This window comes from Protopterus annectens, chromosome 1.part1 (assembly GCF_019279795.1).
Source record: "Protopterus annectens isolate FY-2018-M chromosome 1.part1, PAN1.0, whole genome shotgun sequence".
Taxonomy (NCBI): domain Eukaryota; kingdom Metazoa; phylum Chordata; order Ceratodontiformes; family Protopteridae; genus Protopterus; species Protopterus annectens.
The window spans coordinates 353597644-353624537 of record NC_056726.1 but is presented as its reverse complement, the minus strand read 5'-3'; the positions used below and the strand labels follow the sequence as shown (position 1 = coordinate 353624537).

The following is a 26894-nucleotide window of genomic DNA, read 5'->3' as shown; positions in this document are numbered from 1 at the left end:
TAAGGGACTCTGGCTAACAAAGTTTGCAGATGACTGCAAACTGGGAGCCATTATTGAATCTCCAAATGATGTGGATACTCTACAAAAGGGCCTTACAGAAACAGATGCTTGGTGCCAGAGCCATGGGCTCAAGCTCAATGCCAAGAAATGTATTGTTATCCCCTTTGGTAAAAACATGTATCCATGAATTACCATATAGGTGGCAGTACACTAAACACAGAAAGTGTGATAAGAGACTTAGGGACACAGGTGGACAGTGGTCTCACCTTCGATAACCACATCGCCACAACAGTCAGGAAATCCTTCTATGTGGCACACCTCATCACAAAGGGCTTTTCATCCAGAAAAAAGGAGGTCATTGTCCCACTGTACTCATCCCTCATTAGACTCATTATAGAATACAACGCCCCATTTGGTATGTACCTCTCAAGACATCTGCAACAACTGGAAAGGCCTCAAATACCTCACTAAAAGAATCACAGGCCTAAAGCAGATGCCCTACGCTGACTGCCTTAAAAAACTCCAGCTATACTCTGTCGCATATCGTCTACTCAGAGGCGATCTCTGCTCAACATACAAGGCCATGTCAAACCCAGAGCTGTTGGACATGCTACACTTAAATAAATCCCAATCCCTCAGAGCTACACGCTCCAGGGATCTAAAACTTGTCATCACAATAAACAAAACATGCTGGAGGGATAGGTTCCTGACCCAGAGACTCCCCAGACTCTGGAATAGATTGCCCATATATGTCAAGCAGAGTGCCTCTTTGGACCTCTTCAAGAGGAACCTTGACGTTTGGATGGGAGAAAGGAAATTCACCCCAGGGATCACGTCAGTCGCCCTGCTAGACAGGGGTCCAGGAAAGTAAATAATGTGGGAAGAAATAGCCAGGGAATTGTTATGGCTAGGCTTGTATAGGCCCTAGGGCTGATAGCCTAGTACCAACCTATGAACCTATGAACCTAAGACCGATGACTGCCTGCCACAGACTGTAGAACAGACAGCACCGGTTCCAGAGAGGAAGACCTGGTTCTCTCGAGTGTCCTGACTGGTTCCGAGACTACTGATGGAGCTGCCTGAGAAAGAGCCTTGTCGGAACCAACACTCGGATCAGACAATGCTGAAGATTTGTCTTTTCCTTTGGATGACTCAGATATCGGAGCCGACTAGGATGATGGTTCAGTGGACTTGTCCTGTTTATTTGTTGCCTGAGTTCCCCTCCGTAGAGGCATCAAAGGGGGCCTTCAATAAGCCTCTCAAAATCAATTTTTTCCCTCCTGCAGGACCCAAGAACTGAAGGCATGGCATATAGAGCATGAGTCCTACTTGTGTACGACTCCTAAGTAATACACACAGCTTGTATGTCCATCCGTAAGGGACATCTTTTGGCAGCACGAGTCACACTTCTTACAACCCGAAGGTTTTGTCGCTTTAGTGAAATCCTTAGACATAGTCAGACTTTAAAAACACACCTGTTATTACTATCAACCAAGAACAAACAATACACAAAGTTAAAAGCCAATAACTAGCTTAACTACAAACAACGAAAACTTTTTTTTTTTTTGAAAGGAAGAAGTGAAGGGGAGAATCTCTACGCCAAGTGTGTCCAACCCGCGGCCCGCGGGCCGCATGCGGCCCTCAGAGCTCTTCCGTGCGGCCCGTGACCCTAGTTCAGTCCAAAAACAAAAATACAACATTTTTTCCGTTTTTTTTTCGCGCCATTTTTTTTTCATGACCGCAACCTTTAACCTCACATTGTCGGTGTGCCAAGAGCACCCTTGCGTTATTTTTTTTCATGCGAAATAGGACTTTTGTGTTGGCAAGAGCTGAAGTGGAAGGATTCGTTGTTTGCACCGAAGACCTGAAGAAGAGGGATTAGCCATTGTATTTAAAACAAACAGCAACTCCTAACTGTATTGACAGGTAAGTATGAAATGCTGCTGTTATTTATTTTAATTATAATATGGTTTGCTAGGATTGTACACCAGGCTATGATTTTTGAGGGTAGAGAATTAGGGCAACCTTTACAGAACAACCCAAACCACTCATGGATAATGGCTTGCTAAATTTGTGACTCTGACGTGAGGGTGTGCTTCTTCATTGTGCAAGTATGCTGATCTTGAATATCGTCTCAGTAAATGTGCTAAGGTGCTGAAGTTTGTAGTATTACCAGAATGCTAGAAGAAGACCAGTTGTACAAAGGTGTGCACATATCAAGAGTCTGAAGGTTTGCTGTGGCACTGTATTTGTTTTCTGATAACTTTGCCTCCAGGTTTTCAAGAGCTGCCCTATCCAGTTATCCTTTTAGCTTGATACAGATTGCTTGTATATCTGATAAATGTTTGGTTAGCTTGGCTGTGTAGTGCAGAGGTGACATGTTTTGATAAGTATAAGCTGAACAGGCTGAGTGAAGTGAGATGTTTTGCACTGCTGACTGTTCAGGTGCTCACCCAAATACAAACTTGACCACTCATGCAAAGAAGTATATCCTGCTAAAATTAACACAGCTGTCATTTCCAAGACTAGGTTAAAAATATATATATATGGCAGGGACCTGCTTGAAACTGTGACCTGCTTGAACTATAACCTGTCTTCAGCCCATCATCTCAGCTTTATTGTGACACCTTTAAAATTGCTGCTTTGCAGTAATTTGTCGTACTTTCTCTGTTTTCTCCTATCAGGCTTTCTTTTTCATTTGCTGTTCTGCCAGTGACAGTGTTTTTTTCCTCAGTGCAACATAATTTTTGTCCAGATTGTAGCTTCAGTGTCTTCAGGAAAAACAGATCACTGGCTGTGCACTTCAACAGTGCTCAGTTTTCAGTGAGCTGCTGGAAGATGCTTCTCTGTTTAAGTATTTATTTTAAAAAGTGAACTACTTAAAATGTTTGTTTGCAGTAAGATTTTAATCTGATTCCCACTTCTTTACTGCTTTTAACTGCTGTGTACTTGAATGGAGTAATATAACAACTGTGCAGATTTTCTTTTCTCCTTCTACATATGGCATATATTAGAGACCTACAGAAACAATTTTGCTTCAAAGGGAAGTGCTATAGTTGCCATACATCTCCTCAGTACTTCTTTATCATTTGTTGTTTTCACTAACTAGTTTGTCAGCATTTTTAGTGTAACCTAGAACTGTATACTTAAAAAAAAAAAAAAAAAGGTGTTCTGTGTAGTGTGACTGAGGACTTTGCTTCACCTTTCTGTTTAATGTTAAGTACTGGTCTCTTGACTGATGGTAATGTCTTCTGTTTGTGAAGAAACTGCTGGGAGAGTTGAGGCCATAGATAAGACCTTTCATACTATAAAGGTGTTTAATATATTTTGACTTTGTTCTCTTTCTACTAGTACACTGCTCATTGTGACGGCTTTGGTTATACTCGAGCAGTTCATTGAAAGCAGGTATTGAAACTAAAGGAACTGATAAGAGGATAGACATGTATGGGAAATGTGTTTCCATTTTGGGTTTCACCTTGTTATATGATGTTGCTTTATGAATTAGTACTACTATTCATATGATCATCGCTGATTTTGTTTGGGAGAAGTGGTTTTGTAAACTAGGTGTCACGCTAGTGGCAGAAGCAAACTCAATAGTTTCCTATGATTGTTGAAGTGGAAAGTCCACCTACTTTGGCTAGCCAGTTCTCTGTAACATCATTTGCATAGAAAGAGCCAAATGAGCTTCCTAATACTAACAGAAGTGTTTGTCCTATATGCAAATGATTTTTATAGACTGAAGCTTTGATTTTTGTGCTCAGTCCATATACTTAACATATGTCTTGAAGATGTTACATTAATGTTTATATATGATTTGAAGGAGGAAGTGTTTACACTACAGAGAGAAATGAAAAATAACCAAGTGGTAGAACTGTGAAAAGTGAAATGGCCATCACTAAGGACCTCAGATGGTTGGATGTGATCAGCATGTTGCTGTGTGCACTTTAATATTTTTAGGAATGTGGTATTTTTGGTAGGCTGCGGTGGTGCAGCGGTTAGTGTTGTCACCTCACAGCAAGAGGTTCTCCCATTTGATTCTCGGCTGGAGTGCCTTCTGTGTGGAGTCTGCATGTCCTCCCTGCGGTCGAGTGATGTTTAAAGACTTGCAGGTAGGTGCGTGCGTGAATGGGTGTGCCTTCTTTGAAGGTTGGGTGTCGTGCTGGCAACTTCGGCACTGTAAAATCTACTGCCAATCATTAGCGGACGGAGTTCGCTGTGGCGACCTAACCAGGAACAGCGAAAGACATTGCTTTGTACACCAGGCTATGTATTTAGAGAGGCATAATACATATGCAGTGAAATGTACGGTATAAGCCACAAGAAGTATGCAATCAGAAGCATACTTTGTTAGAAAGCTTATTACACCTTGGGAGGAATCTTTGCAGTCAGTGGAATATATAGAAATGCAGAGTGGTACGAATGCAGGAGAAAGATAACTGAAATTAATGAGGGTAATTTGAAGTCAGGCTTTGCTGTTACTAGGGTGGACTTCTTTTTTGATTAGCCCGTATACCTGGCATATGGGCCAATCAAAAAATCGCTAAACACAGAGCTTCTTGTGTTCTGCCTTAAACAGAAGTAGCTCCGTGTTTGGCTTGTATGCGGTATATGGGCCAATCAAAAAACACTAAATATTAATACACTAAATACGGAGCTACTTCTGTTGAATGCGGAACTGCAATGCTTCTGCATTAAAAACCTTTTTTTTTTTTGCTCTTCAGTTTACGTGAGAGACCTTTTTGGGTCCTCACTTGCCGTCTACAATGATATATTTTACATGCGGCCCCCAGACCATTTCTGTTGACTCAATGCGGCCCTTGCAACTGAAAAGGTTGGACACCCCTGCTCTACGCTAAAACGGTGACCTCCCCCAATGAGGAGAGTGTCTAAAATGAAGGGAATAAGGGGAAGCCCTTTAACTAAAAATAGGGCTGAAGGGAAGGGGAACCCTCCAAGTTAAACGGGTTCTCAAGGAAAAGGTAGGCCTAAAGTAAAACAACGGCCACAACAATAAACAACGGAAGGTTAGAACGAACACTAACCTATAAAGAAACTCTCCAACTCTAAGTATCTAACAACGATTAAGCAAAATATTTAGCAAAATGTTGTAATTTAGTCAAAAAGAAAACACACTTAGCCTGAGCCAGTAATTCGCAAGCGGGAAACAAAATCTGGGCAACTCCGGCTAGGCATGTTGGGATATGGGCTAATTGCGAGCCAGTAAAAGATCTCGAGTTATAGTATACGGCCGAGTCGGAACAGAGGATCAGCTCCGAACCTAACCAGCAAAAATGAAGGCGAGATAGGGACAACATAACATCAAAAGGTAATACAAAAACTAAGAAACCAGAAACTCTATTACAGATATACATAGTAAAATACAAGCATTATTAGATACACAGATTGATAAATACAGAGGGAGTATGATTTTGGATAAAGGTCTTTAAGGAGACCACCACACAAATATTTTTTCATAAAACTGCAGAAACTAATCTAAAAACTAAGCCAATACAGGAATGGAGAAAGGAGATTTTAGCACTCAAGATGACAGCAAGTAAGGGTACATTGGAAAAAATTAGTAAAGGGGCCAATGCATTGTTAGCAAATAACTACGTAGAGTGGGATGAGGCCAATAAATTGCTTGCACTGCAGGTTACAACTGCCTTCCATATCTGGGATTGATTCTAAGACAAGAGTAAGGGATAGTGAAGTGCTAAGTGAAAAAAAAAGCTACCACAGGGTTTTTGGTTGAGTCTAGAACAGAAGCAGCTGTTAAAAAGGGATAATTAGTGGGCCATATAAAATAGTGCAAGATAACTAAGAATCAACCCAACGAGGTCAGAAAAGAATGACAACAGAAAATGTAAAAGCAATTTATCAAGGAACAATGGAAAGATATCTGTATGGTTCCCAAGTATGCAACTAAGTGCAAAAGGTTTAGGATATCTGGAAGTGTTTTTTGTACAGGCATTATACCTTAAGATGTCTGAGGATTTCCCCTTAGATAGACTTATTTAGATCTAGGGATGGTGAAAGTCATGAACAGGTGAAATTAGTCTGGTTCTGTACAGAAACATATCCAAGTTTTGACTAGGAGATCTTTTAGTAGGGATTTGAAAGTAGGTTTACTATTTAGACATCTACTGTCAGGGGGTATTTTAATAATTGTTAAACCTTATTGTCTCTCATTTCTTATCCAACATCTTGGTATCCAATTTTATGAAATACAGCAGTAATTATAACACGGACATTAAAAAAAAAAAAAAAAAGGATTTCTGTGTTGAATCAAGGAGAAAAATCTACAGCAACCACAACATTACAATCCCTTAATTGAAAATGACATGAGTGCAAGGCTCTATGCTGATTAAATAACTCTGGTATTAAAGCAGAATATGAAGTACAAAAGCAAGAACCGAGAGGAAAAAATTCCTAGCAATGCTGGAATTATAGCAGCGTCACGGGAGAGTAGCTTCACATTTCATAGGAATTTAGGGACAGGTCACAAAAAACCCTGGCCCAGAAATAAGACACATAAGGTGTAAAAACCTAAATGTTATGATTTACTGTTAATGTGGCCATCCTCAAAGCAGACAGCTGAATATTTTACAGCCTGTTGATTAAAAACAAGAAGTTATGTACTCACCATAACTTTCAAAGTATGTAGTCCATCTCGCCTCACATTCTTACCCGTGGGTTCCGGTTCCGACTCGGCCATACCTTTAGCTCAAAGTCTTTCTACTGGCTGGGCTAAGATGGTATTCCATGCTACACTGCTCTCTATCTCCAGATCTAGTTTGCTGCGAGCACCAGCACTCATTCTCCATGCATAACACCACCTAAGGAAGGAAGAACAAGCCAAGAATGAAGGAAACTCTGAAACCAGGCTTAACCTGCAGATCCTCCAGGAAGGGGGAAGGTGGGGGGGGGGGGGGGGTAAGTAAGAAATTGAGGTGAGATGGACTACATACATCGAACGTTATGGTGAGTACATAACTTTTTGATGTTATGTAGCCCAATCTCGCCTACATTCTTACCCATGGGACAGCGTCCCCAGCACCTAAATCCTGGGAGGCTCAGTGGAAAATACTCCTGAGCACTGTGGAACCAAAAGAAGACCTGCCTCTAGATACCATATCTAACTTGTAATGAGTAACCAAAGGTGTGAGGAGATGCCCAAGTAGCCACAGCACAAATATCATCCACAGACAATCTGGCCTGAAAAGCTGTAGATGTACAGACCGGGTAGAGTGAGCCTTCACTCAGAATGGTAAATCTCTTCCCCCTGAAGTATAAATGAATGAAATACAACTGGAAATCCACCTGGACAACATGACTTTGGAAACAGGAGACCAAATTCTGTTTTCCAAAAATGAAACAACTGATCAGATTTTCTGAGGTCCTTCGTTCTGTGCAAATAAAATCTTAATTGTCTGTGCACATCCAACTGATGAAAGTTGAATTCTGCCTTGTTTGAGAACTGAGGAAAAAACACTGGCAATTCAATTGAATGGTTAAGGTTACTAACTGACGCTACTTTGGGAAGAAAGGAAGGATTCAGTCCGAGAGAAACCCTGTCCTTATGAAAAATCAAATAAGGAGCTTTGATTGATGAAGCTTGAAGCTCCGAAACGCATCTGGATGAAGTGATGGCTACCAAAAAGACAGACTTCCAAGTTAAGAATTTTAAATCACAAATGGCTGCAGGCTCAAAGGGGGGTGAAGTAAGACCCTGTAGAACAAAGTTCAAGTCCCAAGACATAACTGGTTTATAGATAGGAGGACGAAGCAACAAAGTGCCCTTCAGGAAAGCCTTACAGAGTCCATGTGCCATTAGGCTAGGTTTGTCTGCAACATGAAAGGTAGAAATCGCCGCCAACTGGACTTTAATGGTTGCGGCAGCTGAACCCTGGTTGAAAAGCATAGAAAGGAACTCCAATACTGATGAGATTGGAGCTGTGTAAGGGTCAATCTTTTGGCATGTGTCCAGATGGAAAACCTCTTCTATTTGCTGTAATAAATCTTCCTGGTCAAAGGCTTATGAGAGGAAGATAGAATATGAACCACCTCCGGTGAAAATTTGTAAAGCCTGACTAATGACAGAAGTGGAGCAGCCAGGCTGTCAACCGGAGGGTCCGAAGAGAGGGATGGAGCTGCCCTGACATGCGAGTCAGTTTCTGGTTGTGGGTCCAGAATCCAAGGAGCGTCCATGAGACAGGGATGGAGAAAGGGGAACCAAATTTGAAGAGGCCAGTGTGGAGCAATCAATCATTGTGCTTCCCAAGGACTGCGCTTTCTGAATAACCTTTGACAGGAAAGAAACCAGAGGGAAGGCATATAGTAGACCGGAGGGCCAATCGTGGACTAGAGCGTCCCTGGGTGACACCACCTGAGGGGGGATAAGGGTGTAGTAGCTGCTGTATTTGGCATTGATGGGGCTGGCAAAAAGGTTGCAGCAAGGCTGACCCCACCTGCGGAAAATCTGCTCCGCAACTGGACAGTTCAGGGACCACTCCTGAGGCATCAGAATAGGTCTGCTTAGCCTGTCTGCGATCACATTGCACTTCCCCGGAATGTGCGTTGCTACTAGAAAACGTTGGGAAGACACTGCCCACTGCCACACTCGTATGGCCTCTCGGCAAAGGGGATACAACTTGGTTCCTCCCTGTTTGTTCAGATACCATACCACTGACATATTGTCTGAGTGGATTGCAATAGCCCCGAGAGGAAAAAGCTCTGAAGTGCTAGCAACGCTAGTAGTACTACCCTCATCTCCAGGACATTGATATGCAGATGCATCTCGTGCTCTTGCCACGTGCTTTGGACTGTCCTGCCTAGATAATGCCCCGCCAACCCATCTGGCAGGCATCCATGGTCACCGTGGCAAGCGGAGGTGAAGGAACGAAGGGCTTTCCCGCAATGAGGTTGTCAGTGTGAAGCCACCAACTGAGATCCTGTTTGCACCTATCTGTGAGTAGAATAGGGTGAGAAAGTGGAAGACGATAAAGAGACCACTGGGCGAAGAGTAGCCACTGAAGGAGCCTCATATGTAACCTTGCAAGGGGGACTAACAATCGTAGCAGCCATCGTCCCCAAAAATTGGAGGACCAATCTTGCCTTTACTCTTCTCAGAGGGAGCAAGGCGTAAACCTGTTGTTGTAGGACTCTGATTCTTTCCTGTGGGAAACGCCCGCATGAGGATGGTGTCTAATTCGGCACCTATGAAAGTGACATGCTGCGAGGGCAACAAGACAGACTTTTTCCCAGTTCAAGGTGATGCCCAACTGTTGGCATAGGTTGATAGTAGCGTCGCTGGTCTGAAGTAGCTGATGCCTGGTGGTGGCAGTAAGGAGCCAGTCGTCCAGGTATGGAAACACTTGGAATCCCTGATGACTCAAGTGAGCAGTCACCACTGCCATGTATTTGGTAAACGCCCTGGGGGCTGTGGTGAGACCAAAGGGCAGGGCTCGAAACTGAAAGTGACTGGCTCCCAGCCGGAAGCGTAGGTGACTTCTGGATGCCCTGTCCATCTTTATGTGGTAGTAAGCATCCTTGGGGTTGGTGGAGCACATCCACACTTCTTTTCCCAACAATGGGAGAATAGACTGCAACATGACCATTCGAAACTTGGACTTTTGCACATTGGTGTTCAATCGGCTGAGATCCAAAATGGGTCTCAGGTCCCCTGTCCTTTTCGGCACCAAAAAGAATCTGGAGTAAGTCCCTAATCCAATCTGGTCTGAGGGGACATGTTGGATGGCTCCTTTTTCTAGCAGCTTTGAAACTTCTGAAGCTGCGGAATCCCTTTGACTGGGTGGAACATCCAGGAATTTCTTGATTGGAGGGGGATTTGACGAGAAAGGAATGACATATCCTCCGGAAATTATTTGTAGAACCCATTGGTCCTGGGTGATATCTTGCCAGGCCTCTGGGTATGAGATTCAACCCCCGACTGGCTCCGGAAACGCACAGTCGGGCCACCCATCAGGAGCGGCGGTAGGGAGAACCATGAAAGGAATCACGGTCTCCCGAGTTGCGAGGGCAGCATCTACCTGAATAACCAACCCCCTCCCCTGCCTCTGGAGGGGGCTCACCTTGTGCACCGGGAAAAAACCTCTGTAATTTCTTGAACCACATCTTTCCACCCCTCTGGGCCTTGGGATAAAGGCCTAGAGGGAATAGAAAAACGGACTCCTATGGCAGACAGAGTTTTTGACTCTTGCTCGCACCTAGTGAGAGTGTCTTTTACCTTGGTTCCTAACAAAGAGGAACCATCAACTGGGGCGTCGGTGAATAAAAACTTGAAGGCCTCTGCGAAATGACAAAAGCGCATCCAGGCCTGTCTCCTAAGAGCGACTCCTGAACTTGCTGCCCTACTCGCTCCCTCGGCTGCATGGGAGATCAGCCTCTTGGAGGAGTTCGCAATAGAATTGAGGGTAGACATCTGAGCGTTGACCTTCTGAGCCACCGCCTCAGAAATGTTACCTGTTAGAGTATCTCCAAGTTCCTTTAGGAGATCTCTCTGGAGCCGTGTAAAGTGTGATAAGTAATTCAGTGACCACAAAGTAAAGGCCGCTGAAGAAAAAGTACAGTTGTGTACCTACCATAAATGTAGATGTTCGAGTGTATTCACTGTTGCAGTCATTACACTTGGGTTATCCTGCTGGCAGGCTACCCGCAGTCGGCCAGAGTTCCAAAGTCTAGGTCTGGCATCCGTTGCTGTCGCCGCTTCCCTGACATCAGTGCGCCAGGGGTATAAAAGATGCAACAGACACCATTTTCTTAAGTTTTTCTTGCCCCAGATGTCAGGTGCCCCCAGATAGGAAGGCTGAAAAAATAAAAATATGCCAAAATGCATGCATGTACCAATATAAACATTTCTTTCATCTACAAGCAATTACACCACATAGGTTGAATAGAGTTGAGAAGTACATAAAAGTCCCAGCAAAGAAAAGGGGGATGGTGGGTGGGTAACCTGGACTGCAACAGTGAATACACTCGAACATCTACATTTATGGTAGGTACACAACTGTACTATGTTCATCGTGTTTTACTGTTGCAGTCATTACACTTGTGTTGAATCCCAAAGCTGAGGCTTGGGTGGCTTGGGCTAAATAGGATTAGGGGAGGCTACCAGGCCCTGCAGAACTGCAGTGGCAAAGCCTGCTCTGGATTTAGAGTAGAGAGGTAAGTGGTAGTGCTTGGTGAAAGTGTGCACTGAACTCCAGGTTGCAGCTTCTAAAATGTCTTTGGTTGGTATTCCTCTGAGAAAGGCTGCTGAAGTGGCTGCTGCTCTGGTAGAATGTGGCCTAATGCCCTTAGGCACTGATTTGCCATGTTGTGCATAACCAAAGCGAATGCAGTGTCCTATCCATTTTGAAATTGGCTGCTTTGAGATGGGCTTTCCTTGTGATCCTGCAGCATAGGCTACAAACATTTGCTTAGTTTTTTTCTGAAAGCTTTTGTTTTGTCCAAGTAGAATTGTAGCTGTCTGTGTATGTCCAAAGTGTGCAGAAGTCTCTCCCCTTTATTCTGGGGATTTGGATAGAAAGTTGGCAAATGAATGGTTTGGTTAAGAGCCACATTGGAAACCACCTTTGGCATAAATGTTGGGTTTGTCCTAAGACAGACCCTGTCCTGGTGAAAAATGATGAAAGGTTCCACTGCCATTAATGCCTGTAACTCTGAGACTCTTCTTGCTGAAGTTATTGCTAGGAGCAGAGCAGTTTTCCATGATAAGAATTTTATATCAGCTGTGCTGGCTGGTTAAAAAGGAGGCAGTGTGAGCTTTTCTAAAACAAAATTGAGATCCCAAGTAGGTATTGGTGCTCTCCTTGAGGGTCTTCTGTTTTTTGCCCCTCTGAGGTACTGCCTTAGTAGTGGATGTGAAAAAATAGGAGGTTCCGTATTGTAATGAGCTGAAATGGCAGAGGCATGGATCTTAATAGATGAGGAGGACAGGCCTTTGTCCAGCATCTCAGTTAGTTATTGTAAAATATGAGGTATTTTTGGTACAAGTGGTTCGAGTCATTGTGCCTGGTTCCAAGCAGCATCTCTTCCATTTTTCTGCATAAGATTTCCTAGTGCTGGGCCTCCTGGCTTCTAAAATGACATCCGTAACAGCTTTAGAGAGAGGTGCGGTCTGAGTGGCTACATTATCTGCCATGATGCCAGAATTAAGGCTCTGAGTTGACTGTGCAGAATCTGATTGTTTAGTTGAGTCAGAAGATGAGGAATTTGAGGTACAGGCCAGGCTGAGCCTTGAGACAAGCTCTTTAGGATTGGGTACCAGTGCTGGCGTGGCCAGTCTGGGGCAATCAGGACAATTTTTGGCCTCTCTTGTCTGACTTTTAGGAGCACCTTGGGAAGAAAAGGCAGTGGAGGGAAGGCATAAACTGTCAGGGTTTTCCAGCTGAATGATAGAGCATCCACTTTCCATGCTTGTGCGTGATAAGTTCTTGTGCAGAATTTCTGTAGTTGGCAGTTGTGAGGGGAGGCAAAAAGATCTATGTCTGGGCGTCCCCATTTCCTTGCTATCATGCTGAACACCTGTGGATTTAGTTTCCATTCGTGAGGATCCATGAGATTTCTGCTTAGTTCGTCTGCCATGTATTTTTCGTGCCTGCAGATGTACTTGATAGGTCAGTGCTGTGTTCCACAAAGTCATGGCTTGCCTGCAGAAGTGGTAGGAATGTGTGCTCACTTGCTTATGTACCACATAACTGTGGTAATGTCAGTCTTTATTAATAGTTGTCCTGGATGTAAAAGGTCCTTGAAAGCTGTCAGGGCATTTTGCACAGCTAGCATCTCTTTTTGATTGATGTGAAGATGCATTTGTTCCTTGGGCCACGTGCCCTGAATACATTTTCCTGCCATATGTGCCCCAGGCATAATCCGAAGCATCTGTTGTTATTGTCTGCCTGGCTGTGGGTAAGGTGAAATGCTGTCCCTTGTTGTGGTAACAGGCCTGGGATCACCATCGAAACTCCTGTTGCAGGCAGGGAATTAAAGTTATTATTGTTTCCAGGCTGTGGCAATGTTGAGTCCAAACACTTTTTAGGTACCACTGTAGTTTCCTCATATGCAGTCTTGCATACAGAATTAGTAGAATGCAGGACACCATGAAGCCCTGGGCCTGCAGAATTTTTCTTGCAGGGAGCTGGGTCTTTGTTGCCACCATTTGAAAGTAATGAGTCAGTTGCCTTTGTTTGTCTGGCGTGAGATAAGGCATCTGGGCAGTTGTATTTAAGCTTGCACCCGGGAATATTATCTCTTGAGAGGGCACTAGTTTTGATTTATTTTCGTTTACTGTGTACCCTAGGCAAATTAGTATTCTTTTTACAAACGCCAAATGCATTAGAAGAATGTCCTTGCTCTCTGCTTGAATAAGGCAGTCGTCCAAATAAGGATATATTTGAATTCCTCTGTCTGCAAAATGCAATTACTGGTGCCAGGCATTCTGTGAAGACCCTGGGTGCAGTAGATAAGCCAAAGGGCAGTGCAGAGAATTGGTAATGCATTGAGCTAGCTATGAATCTGAGGTATCTTCTGCAAGATTGTCTGATTGGGACATGCAGGTATGCCTCCTTGAGGTCCAAAGTAACTAGCCAAGCCTTCTTGCCCAGTATGGGTAGAAGTTGCTGCAGTGTTAACATTTTGAATTTTGGAACATCCAGGAAAGTATTTAGGATTGACAAGTCCAGTATTGGTCTCCAGGCTTTGCCCTTTCTGGGTACTAGGAAAAGTCTTAAGTAAAATCCTTGTCCTTGTTCTTGCTGTGGTACTCTTTGAATAGCTCCCATGTCCAAGAGAGCAGCAATTTGTTTTTGTGCCTCTGTCCATTGGTTTTGTGGCAGGTCCGGCATACCTTTTGATTTTGGAAGGATGTGAAAGTGGAACCTGTAACCCTGAGAAACAATATTCAGTACCCATTTGTCCTGGGTGATCATGTGCCAATTTTGTGAGAAAAGTGTTAGCATTCCCCCTAGGGGTGCTGCCAAAAGTCAAGTGCTCGGCATTTGTACAGGGAAGTCATTGGGACTGCTTCCTATAAGGTTGTGACTTGTCTTCTCCTCCTTTGGGGGCTGAAGCACCCCATTGTTTAGGTCTGTAAGAGCCTTGGGGCTGAGATCTGCCTCTTGGGCATTTGTATCTGCCTCTTTGTGGCCTGACACTGGAAAGGACCAGTTTTTTGAGGACCAGTTTCTGCTATACCTAGGTGGTTGAACCTGTAAGAAATCCTTTACTGTCTTGCATTGATTTTGCTTTATCCTCCATTTTTAACACCTCTTCTGCCTTAACACCAAAGTATCATGCTGTAGTGGAGCATCCAATAATTTTACTTTAACATGTTCAGGTAAACTTTGTTCTTTCAACCAAGCATGCCTTCGAATGACAGAGCCTGTAACTGCAGCTCTACATGAAGCATCTAATGAATCAAAACCACATTGCAGACTATGCTTTCCCACTTGTTCAGCTGCATGCAATAAATCCTGCATTCCCTTACTGTCAGGACTTTGTGTTTGTAAGCATTTTCTGTTTTAACACAGACATGAGGCAGTGCTGATATTTAAGCATGTGAAACTGGCAATTTAAAGCCCTTACAGCTAAAGTAGCAGAAGTGTAAACTTTTCTCCCCATCTATCCAGAGCTCAGGAATCCCTATCAGAGGGGACAAGGTTTTTAGCAGTGGAAGCCTTAACCCCTTTGGGACCCTGAGAAATTGTTTCTGGGTCCGCAGCAGGATTTTTTTAAAGAAATTTATGAGAGTCAGTGACCCTGTAGTATCCGGCCTGACTGGTGCAGGGGGTAAAGAATAAGGAGACAGACTGGATTCAGAGAAAACATCAACAACAATATCAAGCACAGGTGGAATAGCCAGGGGCTTGTGCTGAGGCAATAAAAAAGTCTCTGAGCTTTTTCTTGGATTCTGAGTAATCCTGGCTCTCCCAATGGAAATGCTCCCTCATGGTGTGCAGGGTTTCCCCAAAAGAGTAATTCTCAGGCGGAGAGGCTGAAGGTATAGATCTTCTGCATCAGAGTCCTCGTAGGGAGGGAGAGAATATCCCTGATCTGAAGAGGAATCAGAGGAAATAGAAACCTGGTCAGAGGAATTATAGTCAGTGTCTCGTCTAGGCCTTTTATCAGGAGGGGGATGGGAACCCCTGATCAAAGTAATTAGGTCTTCGGCCATTTTAAGCATCTGTTTCTTTGGCATTGTTGACTGTTCAGGAGAATGCTGTACTTGTTTCCTTGTCTTTAATGGTGTTTTTGACTTTGCCTTGGCTGCTGCAGTGGACTTTATAGTAAGCTGTGAAGGTCTGAAAACACCCTCAGAAGCCGATGCCTGCTCAGAGGCTCCGGACCCATCTGAGGGAATAGTTTCCGCAGGCCCAATACCTTGAGTTTCCACAGGCCTAGGTGTCTCCACGTGGGTATCGGATACGGCCTGTGGCTCTGAGGTAGCAGGTGTCAGGGGCTGCGAAAGCGCCTCACTGAGAACCGGCAAACGGCCTAAAAGAGGCTTCGTCATCGGTTTTGGACCTCGGATGCCTGTCCTTTTCTTTGTGTCTGCGTTTTTTATGAATTCCGGTAGTCGGTTGTTCCAACGGCATTATGTAGTTAAACTTCAGCCAAAGTAATGTAAAGCAAAATCAAACAGACGCTTAATAGTGCGTTTGTTGAATCCAGCACAAAACCGACAACTAGTAACGTCGTGGTCAGGGCCTAGGCAAGGAATAAGTAGGAGTGAAAGTCCTTACGAGGTATTTGCTTCCCACAAGAAATACAATTATTAACTTTTACTGACATCGGTCTGGAGCAAGAAAAAGTATCCCCAAAGGGGTACTTAGCTTTATTAAAGACTTCAGTTCTGAACCTCGATTTCGAAAAAATCTCAGGAATTGGCCGACCGGCACTTGCAAACTGCTTTTACTTCAGGCACCGCGCGGCAAGAAAGACTGAAGAAAATGGCGTCGGTTGCATCTTTTATACCCCTGGCGCACTGACGTCAGGGAAGAGGCGACAGCAACAGACGCTGGACCTAGACTTTGGAACTCTGGCCAACTGCGGTTAGCCTGCCAGCAGGATAACCCAAGTGTAATAACTGCAGCAGTGAAACACTATGAACACTGTACGCTTCCCGTACTGGTCCATAGTCCTAGACTCCTTGTTAGGGGGATGGACGGTGGAAGAAGTCTCAGCTAATTCCTTCTGGGTGGCTGCTGCCACCACCATGGCATTCACAGGGACTCCCTTGGATAGAAATTCCTTTTCAGGAGGAGCAGACTAAAATTTATTGCGTCTCCTGGGGACTGGTTCCAGAGAGTCAGGGGCTTCCCACACTCTTCGACAAACCAAATCCAGAAGCTCGCCAATGGGTGGAGACACACAGGAGGCGGAGGGCTGAGCACCTAAGGCCTTCAGGAACACAGACTCCTCTTCAGAGGGGGCTTTGGATGGCCAGTAACCTCTTTGCTTCAAAATCTCTAGGATGTCAGAGAAAGAAACATCCTCAGAGGATGACTAAGGGGACCTCTCCGATTCCTCGAAGTCGGTGTCTGAAATGACTCATCTTGGGAATCTATGTGCTTCCTCTTGCACGTTCTCTTTCTGGGTGGCTCCTCAGGCAAAAACTCTGAGGGGCCCTCAGAAATATGGGGACCACTCGTGGGGGTACCCTGAGGCCTTGGGGCTCCGCTGTCCACAGATAGATGGCGATCAGAGACCTGCACCGATGCTGTAGGGAACAGAGTGACCGAACCGTATGATGCCGCTGACGACCTAGCCAGTGCGCTCCGCATGGCCTCGAAAGCTGGTCCTCCCGGATCCAAAGATTGACCAGCTTCTGAAGCAGAGACAGGAGTCAGGCTTCCCTGTGCCGAAGCACCGAGAGGGAGGCTAGGAGCAGAGAGGTGTCCCAAAGCCTCTCCCTTGGGTCCGACCAATTAATCCGGAGTCCTGAACCCTGTGGACGGTGCCGACGGGGTTGGAGCCGATGTTGAAACTGATACGCCAGGAGGGGCTGTCGGAACCGACCTAGGGACATCGCACGTTGCCGAGCACTCCAGCTCCGAAAGCTGAGATGCGCTCGGAGGAAGTATCGATGTAGGTTGAGGGACCGACTCCGGAGCTGACTGGGTCGAAGCTGAAAACAATTTTGCCAGTACTGGTGTCTGAAGAAGTCCCTGCACCACTCTATCGATGTCCACATCTGATAAGGTCCTGGAGGACTTGGAGGATAGGGAAGGAGATCGAGACCTCCTCTCTGAAGGAGACCTGCAAGGAGGAGATACCGGCCTAATGCTAGGCGACTGGCTCCGAACAGGCTCCAAGAAAATTGGAGCTGAAGCAGGTTCCATAACCAATGACACTTCCTGCAGCCCAGAGGACAATGGAGCCAAGGATGTCGTTGAAGATTTTGCTGTTTTCTCCGGTGGCTCCGCTGATACTGATGGAGCCGGGAATCGCTTTTTTGCCTTGGAAGATTTTGCTTTTGATGGAGAAGCCTTAAAGCTGGAAGCACTCTCCAAACCCTCCTCGAAGGAGAGCTTCAGAAGTCCCTTCAAAATCAATTTTTTTTTGTTTTCCTGAAGAACACGCGGGCTAAAGGCATGACAAAAACTACATGATTCCTGGAGGTGAATCGCTCCCAGACAGTACACACAGAGTGCCCATCAGTGATGGACATATTATAGCTGCACTTGGAGCACTTCTTAAAGCCCAAGGGCTTATGCACCTTAGTATCTTTAGACATAGTTACCACAAACACCAAGTAACTAACTCAAAAACTAGACCAACAGTCAAACAGCCACAAGCGCGGGAACAGAACACACAGTTCACCACAAAGACCTCTAACTAAAACGGTTCTTAGACACAAGTACAAGGGAGAGGACTAATTCCTCTAATTTAAACAGTTTAGCCCAAGGGAAAACGTTAGCACACAAGGAAAGCAAGGGGACAGACTAGGTCCTCTAACTGAAATGGGCCTAGCCTGCTGGAAACAGCTAGTGGGATACCACAAGAACACGCTATAAGAAACAAAACAACTTTTCCACAGCACAGTCAAAAAACACACAAATAGCTATGAAAATAGCTTTTTTTTTTTGTGCAAAAAACTTCTGTTATAAAAAAGAAAAGGTACTTCGCGCCACAGCCAAGAGCGAGACCACGTCCGAGCTACAGGAGCGGCAAACGAGATCTGGGGATAGAGAGCAGTGCAGCATGGGATACCATCTTAGCCCAGCCAATAGAAAGACTTTGAGCTAAAAGTATGGCCGAGTCGGAGCCGAATATCGGTTCCGAACCCACGGGTAAGAATGTAGGTGAGATTGGACTACATAACATCAGTGGATTTCAAAGACGGGATTCAGAATGAAATGACAAATCATCCAAACTCCTAGATCCCCCCCCCCCCCTAAATGTAATTACACTGACTTTTTTTTTTTGTTAACAAAAATACTTTTTTGGTTAACTTACAGTAAATGAAAATATGCTGTATAAAACAAAGACAAGTATAGTACTTGCAGATGCAAATGAAGGAGTGTCTGATGGGAAACAGAGGTACGTGAGAACTTGTGTTCTGGAAATGTACAAGTTGGCAAAGTCCAAAATCCCCTACAGGGTACAGCAAATTGCTGTAATTAAGAAAATGATTCTTTTGAGATTCGATATAGGCTCTAATTTGCCCAGACATAATAAGCCCTTACTAAGTGTAATGCTTCTGGCTGCCAAAAAAGCAACTAATAAAAGACATCAAAATCTAAACACATTAACTGAAGTAATGAATATTGTAAATGAGTAACTGGAGCTGGGAACCTTAGAAAATGGAAACAAACTACACAAAAGTAAATGGAATTTGTGGGAATGATACACACAGAACAACATTGGTTCAGGAGGAAGAATGAGGTTTAAGGGAAAGAAGGAAATGAACAATCATGTACTGACAGAGTGAATGATAACTGTTGAAAAGAAAACATACAGTGAACAAAAGGGTTACCTAAGGCTTGTTCTGTGTAATATTAATGTATGTGTACCTGGGTCATTATTTTAGCTGTAGTGTAATTTAGATGTTTACAAGAGACATTGAAGACCAACCTCACACAAGCGATGTTGACTTAAAGCCTCCTATGATAAATTCCAACCTTGCAACAGCCTTGAACAAATTCAGTTTACGATGCAAAGCAGCACCCTGACCACACATCTAGATTTTCAACAGTATCTCAGCCATAAAGTCACAAATAACCTTTAAAACATTGTTGACAGGAAAAAAATTTTCCCTTCCATTCTTATAGCAAAGCTTGAGCAGTTTCTTCTTGGTCCAGCCTCCTTAAGGTCCCCAAACAAGCTGCTGAAGAATAACTGCCCCTTGGAAAGATGATCTTATTTTCATTAAATTATCTAGCCTACTGCTTCACACAAGTACAAGAAGCACACAGCACAAAATCTTTCTATAAAGGCTTGTGACAGCTGTTCTATTATGCTATTTGCTCAGAAAATGGGGATTATGGTTTGGTATAATGCTGAAGGTGTTTACCTCACAAACGAGAAGAACACTGTTTAATTCTCACCAAGGGAAAATTAGCCAAGTCTAAAATGCTCCACAAAAAGCAGCTAGCCTAATACTTGCATATAAACATTTGAACTTGTACTCTTCACTGTTACACAATCTGATTGTAACCTATGGTGAGTCTGCAACTGGTCATTCTGTGCTCAGTGTTCTACCTCAGTAACCAAAATGCAAGTAAAATTAAAATAAATACAAGCATCAATTAACTCCAGAGACATGAAAGACAGTCATATCAACTCAGGGTAAAACTATCCTCCAAGCACGTAAGTGGAGCTGTTCAGCAAATATTTCTAAATAAGAAGTTATGTACTCACCATAACGTTCCAGGTTTGTTGTCCATAATCTTGCCTTTATTCTTGCTGGTTGGGTTCGGAACCCAGCATCGGTTCCGACTCAGCCTATTACTAAAGCTCGAGAGCTTCCACTGGCTCGAGGCTATACCCTATCCCATCATACTTAGGGAATACAACCCAGAACTTGTTTGCAAGATAGTAACATATCCAAAATCATGTACAAAAACCCAATGGTAATAGTTACTTGCCTATGTCTCAACAGGCAAGAAGGGAAGCAAAGAACACAATTTGCAATCAATAAAAATTTCCTCTCGATCCTCCAAGAGCGAAGGTTGGGGGAAGGAGGGTGGGATGCAAGAATGAAAGCAAGATTATGGACAACAAACATGGAACATTATGGTGAGTACATAACTTCTTAATGTTATGTTGTCCTATCTCGCCTTCATTCTTGCTGGTTGGAACAGCGTCCCTAGCACAGTCTTTCTTGGGTGGCTCAAGGGAATAAACTCTTCAGAACAGTGGAAGCAAAGGAAGCCCCGTTCGAGGCCACGTCTACTTTGTAATGAGTGACAAAGGTATGAGGTTTGACCCATGTGGCTGCAGCACAGATGGAGTCCATAGGTTATCTGGCTTGAAAGGCAATCGAAGTTGAAATAGCTCGAGTGGCCTCTAATCTTTCTTGGCAGCTGTTTATGTTGAGAATTTTATCCATGGGTAATAGTGTCAGTAAGCCATTTTGACAAGGTAACTTTTGATATTGGTGCACCTCTCCTGTTATCTGAGAAGGAAACAAATAACTGGTCAGATTTTCTAAATTCCTTTGTTCTCTGAAAGTAGAAGCGTAACTGCCTGTGGACAACCAACTGGTATAGCGAAGTTTCTGCCTTGTTGCCATAGTTTGTAAAGAAAACATGCAGGTCAATGGATTGATTCAAGTTGGTCTCAGAGGAAGGAATGAAGAATTCATTCTAAGAAAGACTCTCTCTGTGAAAAACTAAATAGGGAGGGTGTATTGACAGAGCTTGAAGTTCTGAAATCCTCCTACCTGAAGTAATGGCTACCAGAAAGTCTGTTTTCCAAGTTAGAAATTTTAGTTGGCAAGAGGAAGCTGGTTCATATGGTGGGAGAATCAGAGTAGACAGTGCCAAATTGAGGTCCCAAGGAGGTGGTAGTTCCCCTTATTGGAGGCCTTAGTAAAAATGTGCTTCTCAGGAAAGCTTTCCACACCTGTGAGACATTATTTTTGATCCCATGTCTCCTATAGTTAGATATGGAGGCCAATTGTACTTGTATGGTAGTTGCTGCTGCGCCTTCATTAAAACTTTCTGCCAAGACATCTAAAATTGTACTTATAGGGGCTGTAAAGGGGTCTATGCGATTCTTAGAAGCCCGGTAAGAAAACCTTTTCCATTTGCTAGAATAAAGCTTTATAGCTGTCTTATGAGATGAAATTAGAATCACTGCAGGGGATATGCCTGAAAGCCTGGTTAAGACTGGAAGTGGAGCAGCCAAGCTGTCAGTTTGAGAGTTTGAAGAGAGGAATGGAAAGTTCCTGACTGATGAGTCAGAAGATCTGGTACCGGGTCTAGAATCCACGTCTCTTCTCGGAGATGGGGCCAAAGGAAAGGAAACCAGATTTGACAAGGCCAGTACGAAGCAATGAGTATTAACCTGCAACTCAAAGATTTGGCTTTCTGTAGAACTTTGGGGATTAGAGGAAATGGGGTACAGGCATAAAGAAGTCCCGGGGACCAATCGTGAACGAGTACATCCCTTGGTGACTCCCCCGGTGGGGGGATTAGGGCAAGGTAGCTGCTGCATTCGGTGTTCATGGACATGGCAAACAGGTCACAGCAAGGCTGGCCCCACTTGCAAAAAATCTAGTTTGCAATTTCCCGTTTTAGGGACCATTTGTGAGGCATTAGAATTGCTTTGCTCAATTTGTCCACCACCACGGTGGATTTCCCCAGAATATGCGCTGCAATCAGAAACCGTTGAGAAGAGACTGCAAACTGCCATACTCGGCCTCTCGATAGAGGGGGGTAGGATCTGGTTCCGCCTTGTTTGTTGATATACTACACTACTGATAGTCTGTCTGTATTGCAATCGTACCTGGTGGAAGAGAATTCTGGAATGCCTGCAACGCCAGAAGCACCACTCATCTCTAGGACATTGATGTTTAAGTGGTACTCATATTCCGGCCAAGCTCCTTGGACTGTCTTTCCCAGATAATGCCCCCCACCCTATCTGGGAAGCGTCCCTGGTCACTGTGGCTACTGGTTGAGGGAGAGTGAAAGGCCTACCTAGAGTTATCTGCGTAGATTGAAGCCACCAACGTAGGTTTTCTTGTCGGAGTCTGTAATTAAGATCTTGTGGGACATGGATAACTCCTGCATGGACCATTAAGCGAAGGGTAGCCACTGCAGGACTCTCACATGTAGATGTGCCAGAGGTACTAATGTTATAGCAGCTGCCATAGTTGCTTAAGACCTTTAGAACAAACTTTCCTGTACTTTCTTTTTCAAGAGCAAGATGTATACTTGACGGTGCAGTGTCTGTACCCTGTCGGGAGGCAGTTTTGCTACCATGTCTTTTGTGTTTAAGTCCACTCCTATGAACGAAATATGCTGTGATGGCAAAAAGGCAGATTTTTTTAAATTTATGGTAATGCCCAGTTATGAGCAAAGATAAACTGTGGTGTCTCTTTGCCTTGGTTAGTAGATGCTCGGAGGTGGCAGTCAAGTATGGAAACACCCGGAATCCTAGACGCCTCAGGTCAGCCGTGACTACTGCCATTCATTTGGTAAACACTCTGGGGGCTGTAGTGAGACCAAAGGGCAGAGCTCGGAATTGGTAATGACTGGCTCCCAGCCAGAAGAGTAGATATATCCTGGATCACCTGTTCATTTTTATATGGTAATACACATCCTGAAGATTGACTGAGCACATCCAATTGTCTTACCTCAGAACGGGGGAGTAGACTGCAGTGTCACCATCCAGAACTTTGATTTTTTTTTTTTTTACAGACTTCTTCAGCCTGCTGAGATCCAAGATGGGTCTCCAGTCCCCTGATTTTTTTGGAACTAAAAAGAACCTTAAGTTCCGGATCCAGATCTTTTTCTTAGCAACCTTTGCATCTCTAGGGTTGCTTGATCCCTTTAACTGGGTTGAATGTCTAGGACTTTTCTTGTTTTGGGAGGTGGTGTGGAGAAGGGTAAGTTGTATCTCCTGGATATTGACTGTACCCCATTTGTCTTGAGTGATGTTTAGCCAGGCTCTTGGGTACAGTGATAGTCTGCCCCCCAACTGCCTCCAGAGGTGGACAGGCGGGCCCCCTCCTTTCAGAAGGGCTGGAAGGGTCTGCCAGAGAACGTATCTCTGTCACCCTGACTTTGTGGACCCCTCTCTGCCATGAGGTCGGCGTCTTCCATTATTTCCCCCTCTGCCTCTGGGGGAAGATTCACCACATGCATCTGGCAAAGCTCTTCAAGATTTACGGAACTACATTTTCCCACCCCTCTGGTCTTTGGAATAAGGCCTGGTAGAGAGGGAAAAATATATTCCCATGGCAGACAGAGTTTTGCCTTCTTGTTCACACCTGGTCACAGTGTCTCTAACTTTTGGCCTGAACAAGGACGAGCTGTCAAAAGGGGCATTAGTGAAGGAAGGCTTGAAGGGTTCAGCGAACTCGCAAAGGTGCATCCAGGAATGCCTCCTCAGAGCGATCCCTGTACCAGTTGCCCTACTCGCACCATTGGCTGCATAAGAAATGAGCCGCATAGATGAGTTGACTACTGAATTTAAGGTAGAAAGCTGGGCGGTCACCTTATCTGGAACCCTCCAGCTGTGGAACCTTGGAGGGCCATCCCCTAGCTCCTTTAGTAAAATGGGTCAAATAGTTCAGCAATCTGAGTCAGCAATCTGAGTGTAAAAAGCCGTTGACTAGAACGTATGCTTCCCATACCTGTCCATCATTGGAGATTCCTTATTCGGTGGATGGACAGATGAAGTCTCAGCTAACTCCTTTTTGGTGGCTGCCACCACCGTAGCATCTACTGGGATGGCTTTGTTAAAGAAGTCTTTGTCCGACGGTGCAGTTGTCGGGCTTCCTCGGAACAGGTTCCACGTATTCTGGAGAGCCCCATGCCTTTCGACTAATAATGCTGAGGAGCTGGTCGAAGGGCAGAGATACCCAAGAGGTGGAGAGTCGAGAACAAAATGTCTCCAGGTATATGGACTCATCTTCGGAAGGCATAAGGGTCTTCCAGCCACCTTTATGCTTCAGGATCTCTAGGATGTCTGAGAACTGGACATACTCAAAGGGGGTGACGGTGGGGACCTTTCTGAATCATCTAAGTCCACATCTGAAGTGACAGACTCCTCAGGGGAGTCTAGATGTTCCCTCTTACATGTTCTCTTCCGATGGACCTCCCCAGAAGGGTCCTATGGGGAGGTTTCAGAAGACAGAGTGTGACTCACCCAATGGGTTGTCCTTAGGCATCGGTTCTCTATGCCTGGGAGGGAGGGATGGTAGAGAGGCAGACAGTGGCACTTTTGGGGGAAGAGTGCTTGGATCAGAGAGTGAAGCCGACAGGGGTGACAGCACACTCATCACCTCGAAGGCACCATGACCCGGGTTCGAAGGAGCCTCCAGGTCTGAAGAGACAGGAAACTCATCCCATACCAAGAAAGCAGGCTCTAAGGCCAATGTAAGTACCAAACTCACCTGCACCAATGCCCCAAGAGGAGATTTGGATCCGACAAGGGTCCGATCAGACTCTCCTCCCTGGACCTGATGGGGGAGCGTATGCTCCCAGACCCCTTGACAGAAGATGGTACCAAAGAGGTCGAAGCAGAAGTCGGGACTGAAAACCCTGGGGTGAGTCTCAGACCCGATGGTTCCACCACAAACACATCCAAGCACTCTGGCTCTGAAACCACTCAGGTCAGTGGAGGAATAGAAGGGGAAGTAGCAGAAGTCTGTTCCAATTCCTTTTGGGCTACACTCTAAAAGATCTTGGCCAGAGCCAGAGTGCAAAGCAACCTCTTGATCATCTGCCCCACGTAGTCATCCGACGGATTTCGAGAGGATCATGAGGACGGGGTCGAGGATTTGACACTACCAGCCACAGACTGTAAAAATAGGTGACTGAGGAGACCGGCTCCAAGGCTGGGGACTTGCTCCATATATGGCTCCTAGTTGGTTACGATGAAACTAGTGGAACTGAAGGAGTCTTTTCTGGCCCAAAAGCCTTCGGCTCCGAAGTCGTATCCTTAGATAGCTTTTTAGCCGGCTCAGAGGCAGAAGCCGAAGAAGAAGCTCTTTTTGTTGACTTGACAGACTTTGGGGATTGAGATGATTTGGAAGAGGTCTGGTTTCCTTCTAGCGCCTCAGCCAGAGGAAGCAATCCCCTAACCATAAGTTTATTTTTACATTCTTGCAGTACCCTAGAACTGAATCCATGACAAATGAACACGATGAAGGTCTACTGCACCTAAACAGTAAACAACTAATGTGTTCATTGGTTAAAGTTATTTTCTGAGAACAGGAATCACACGAAACCTGACTGCTTCACTTCTTTTCCTTCCTTGGACATAGTGAAAAACAACTACAGCAAACAAGGCAAGCAAAAAACTATCAAACAATTAAACACACCACACTATAATAAGCTAAATGTATATCTGCTACTCTACTTTTTTTTTTTTTTTTTTTTAACAAAGTCATGCAGGGAAGAGAAAAGGATCTAGATGAGAGGTCCCTAACTAAAACGATGATCTCCTCTAGCCAGAGGAGACGTCTCTAACTTAAATGACGTAACCTCTTAGGAAGGGATGGAATTAGAAGAAAAAGGTGTCCCTCTAACTTAAACGGGTTTGTTAAGGATACAATAAAGTTTTAAACAAATGAGATAGGGAGTTGTAGGCATAACTAAAGCGACTACCAGCCACAACAAAACACAACAAGCAAAAACTTAGGAATTCCCCACAAACTTAGACCTAGAACCACTGTTAACTAACAAAAACAATATTTATACCAATTACTTAGAAAAAACAGAATAATATTCAAAAAGTATTTTACTTAGCTTGAGCCTAGTGAGAATCAACAGATCTAATTTAGTGGCAAACGAGATCTGTGGTGTATTTCCTAAGCATGATGGGATAAGCTATAGCCTCGAACCAGTGGAAGCTCTCGAGCTTTAGTAATAGGCTGAGTTGGAACCGATGCTCTGTTCCGAACCCAACCAGCAAGAATGAAGGCGAGACAGGACGACATAACATCAATGTTTTAGGGTTTTGCTTCTTGCTTATCTTGAGGCCTGTCCTCATTGAGGGTAAAGGACCACCTCTATATTGACAGGGGTGGACTTGCTACCTAGTTTTGTTTAAACACAGAAAAAAAACAAGGCATACAGAATTCCTTCCATTCTTGAATTCAAGAAATCTAGAAAAGACTCAAGTAACAAAATCCACATCTCCAAGGAGAAAAAAGGATGGATGACTGATCAGCTGACCATCTGAAGTTACCTTTGCATCATCAGCACATTAAGCAAGATAAATACTTAACAGGTACATTCTTACCACTAAGAAAAAATTCTACATGAAGAACCTTACTCAGTGGGCCAAATACAAGAGTTACTTGCTCTTCAACTTTAGTAATGACTTTTTTTCCTCTCAGATGAATGAATGCCTAAACCAGTGTATGACATTATGCTCTGCACTAGGACAGCATATATATATATATATATATATATATATATATATATATATATATATATATATATATTAATTTAATTGTTTAGGTGCCTTGGTCAACCCAAGTAGTCCTAAAGTGAGGCTAAATGGCAGAAAGTAAATTAAATAAGTATCTGTGCATCACCTGTATTCCACTAGCTCTGAAACATAAATTAAACTTTCTAGGAAAAAATTGGAAAACTGCATACAGCTTTCTTCTTACTGTTCTTGAAACAACCTCTCTCTCACTAGAAAGGATAAATGGGAGCAAAGTAAATGTTTTAATCAACCAATAGCTACAAATA

At 44.2% G+C, this 26894-nt stretch overlaps 1 protein-coding gene across 1 annotated transcript in view; it reads right to left on the bottom strand.

The window, feature by feature from the left end:
- UBR4 (ubiquitin protein ligase E3 component n-recognin 4) overlaps nt 1–26894 on the bottom strand; it is a 3959899-nt gene that overhangs the window by 1943233 nt on the left and 1989772 nt on the right.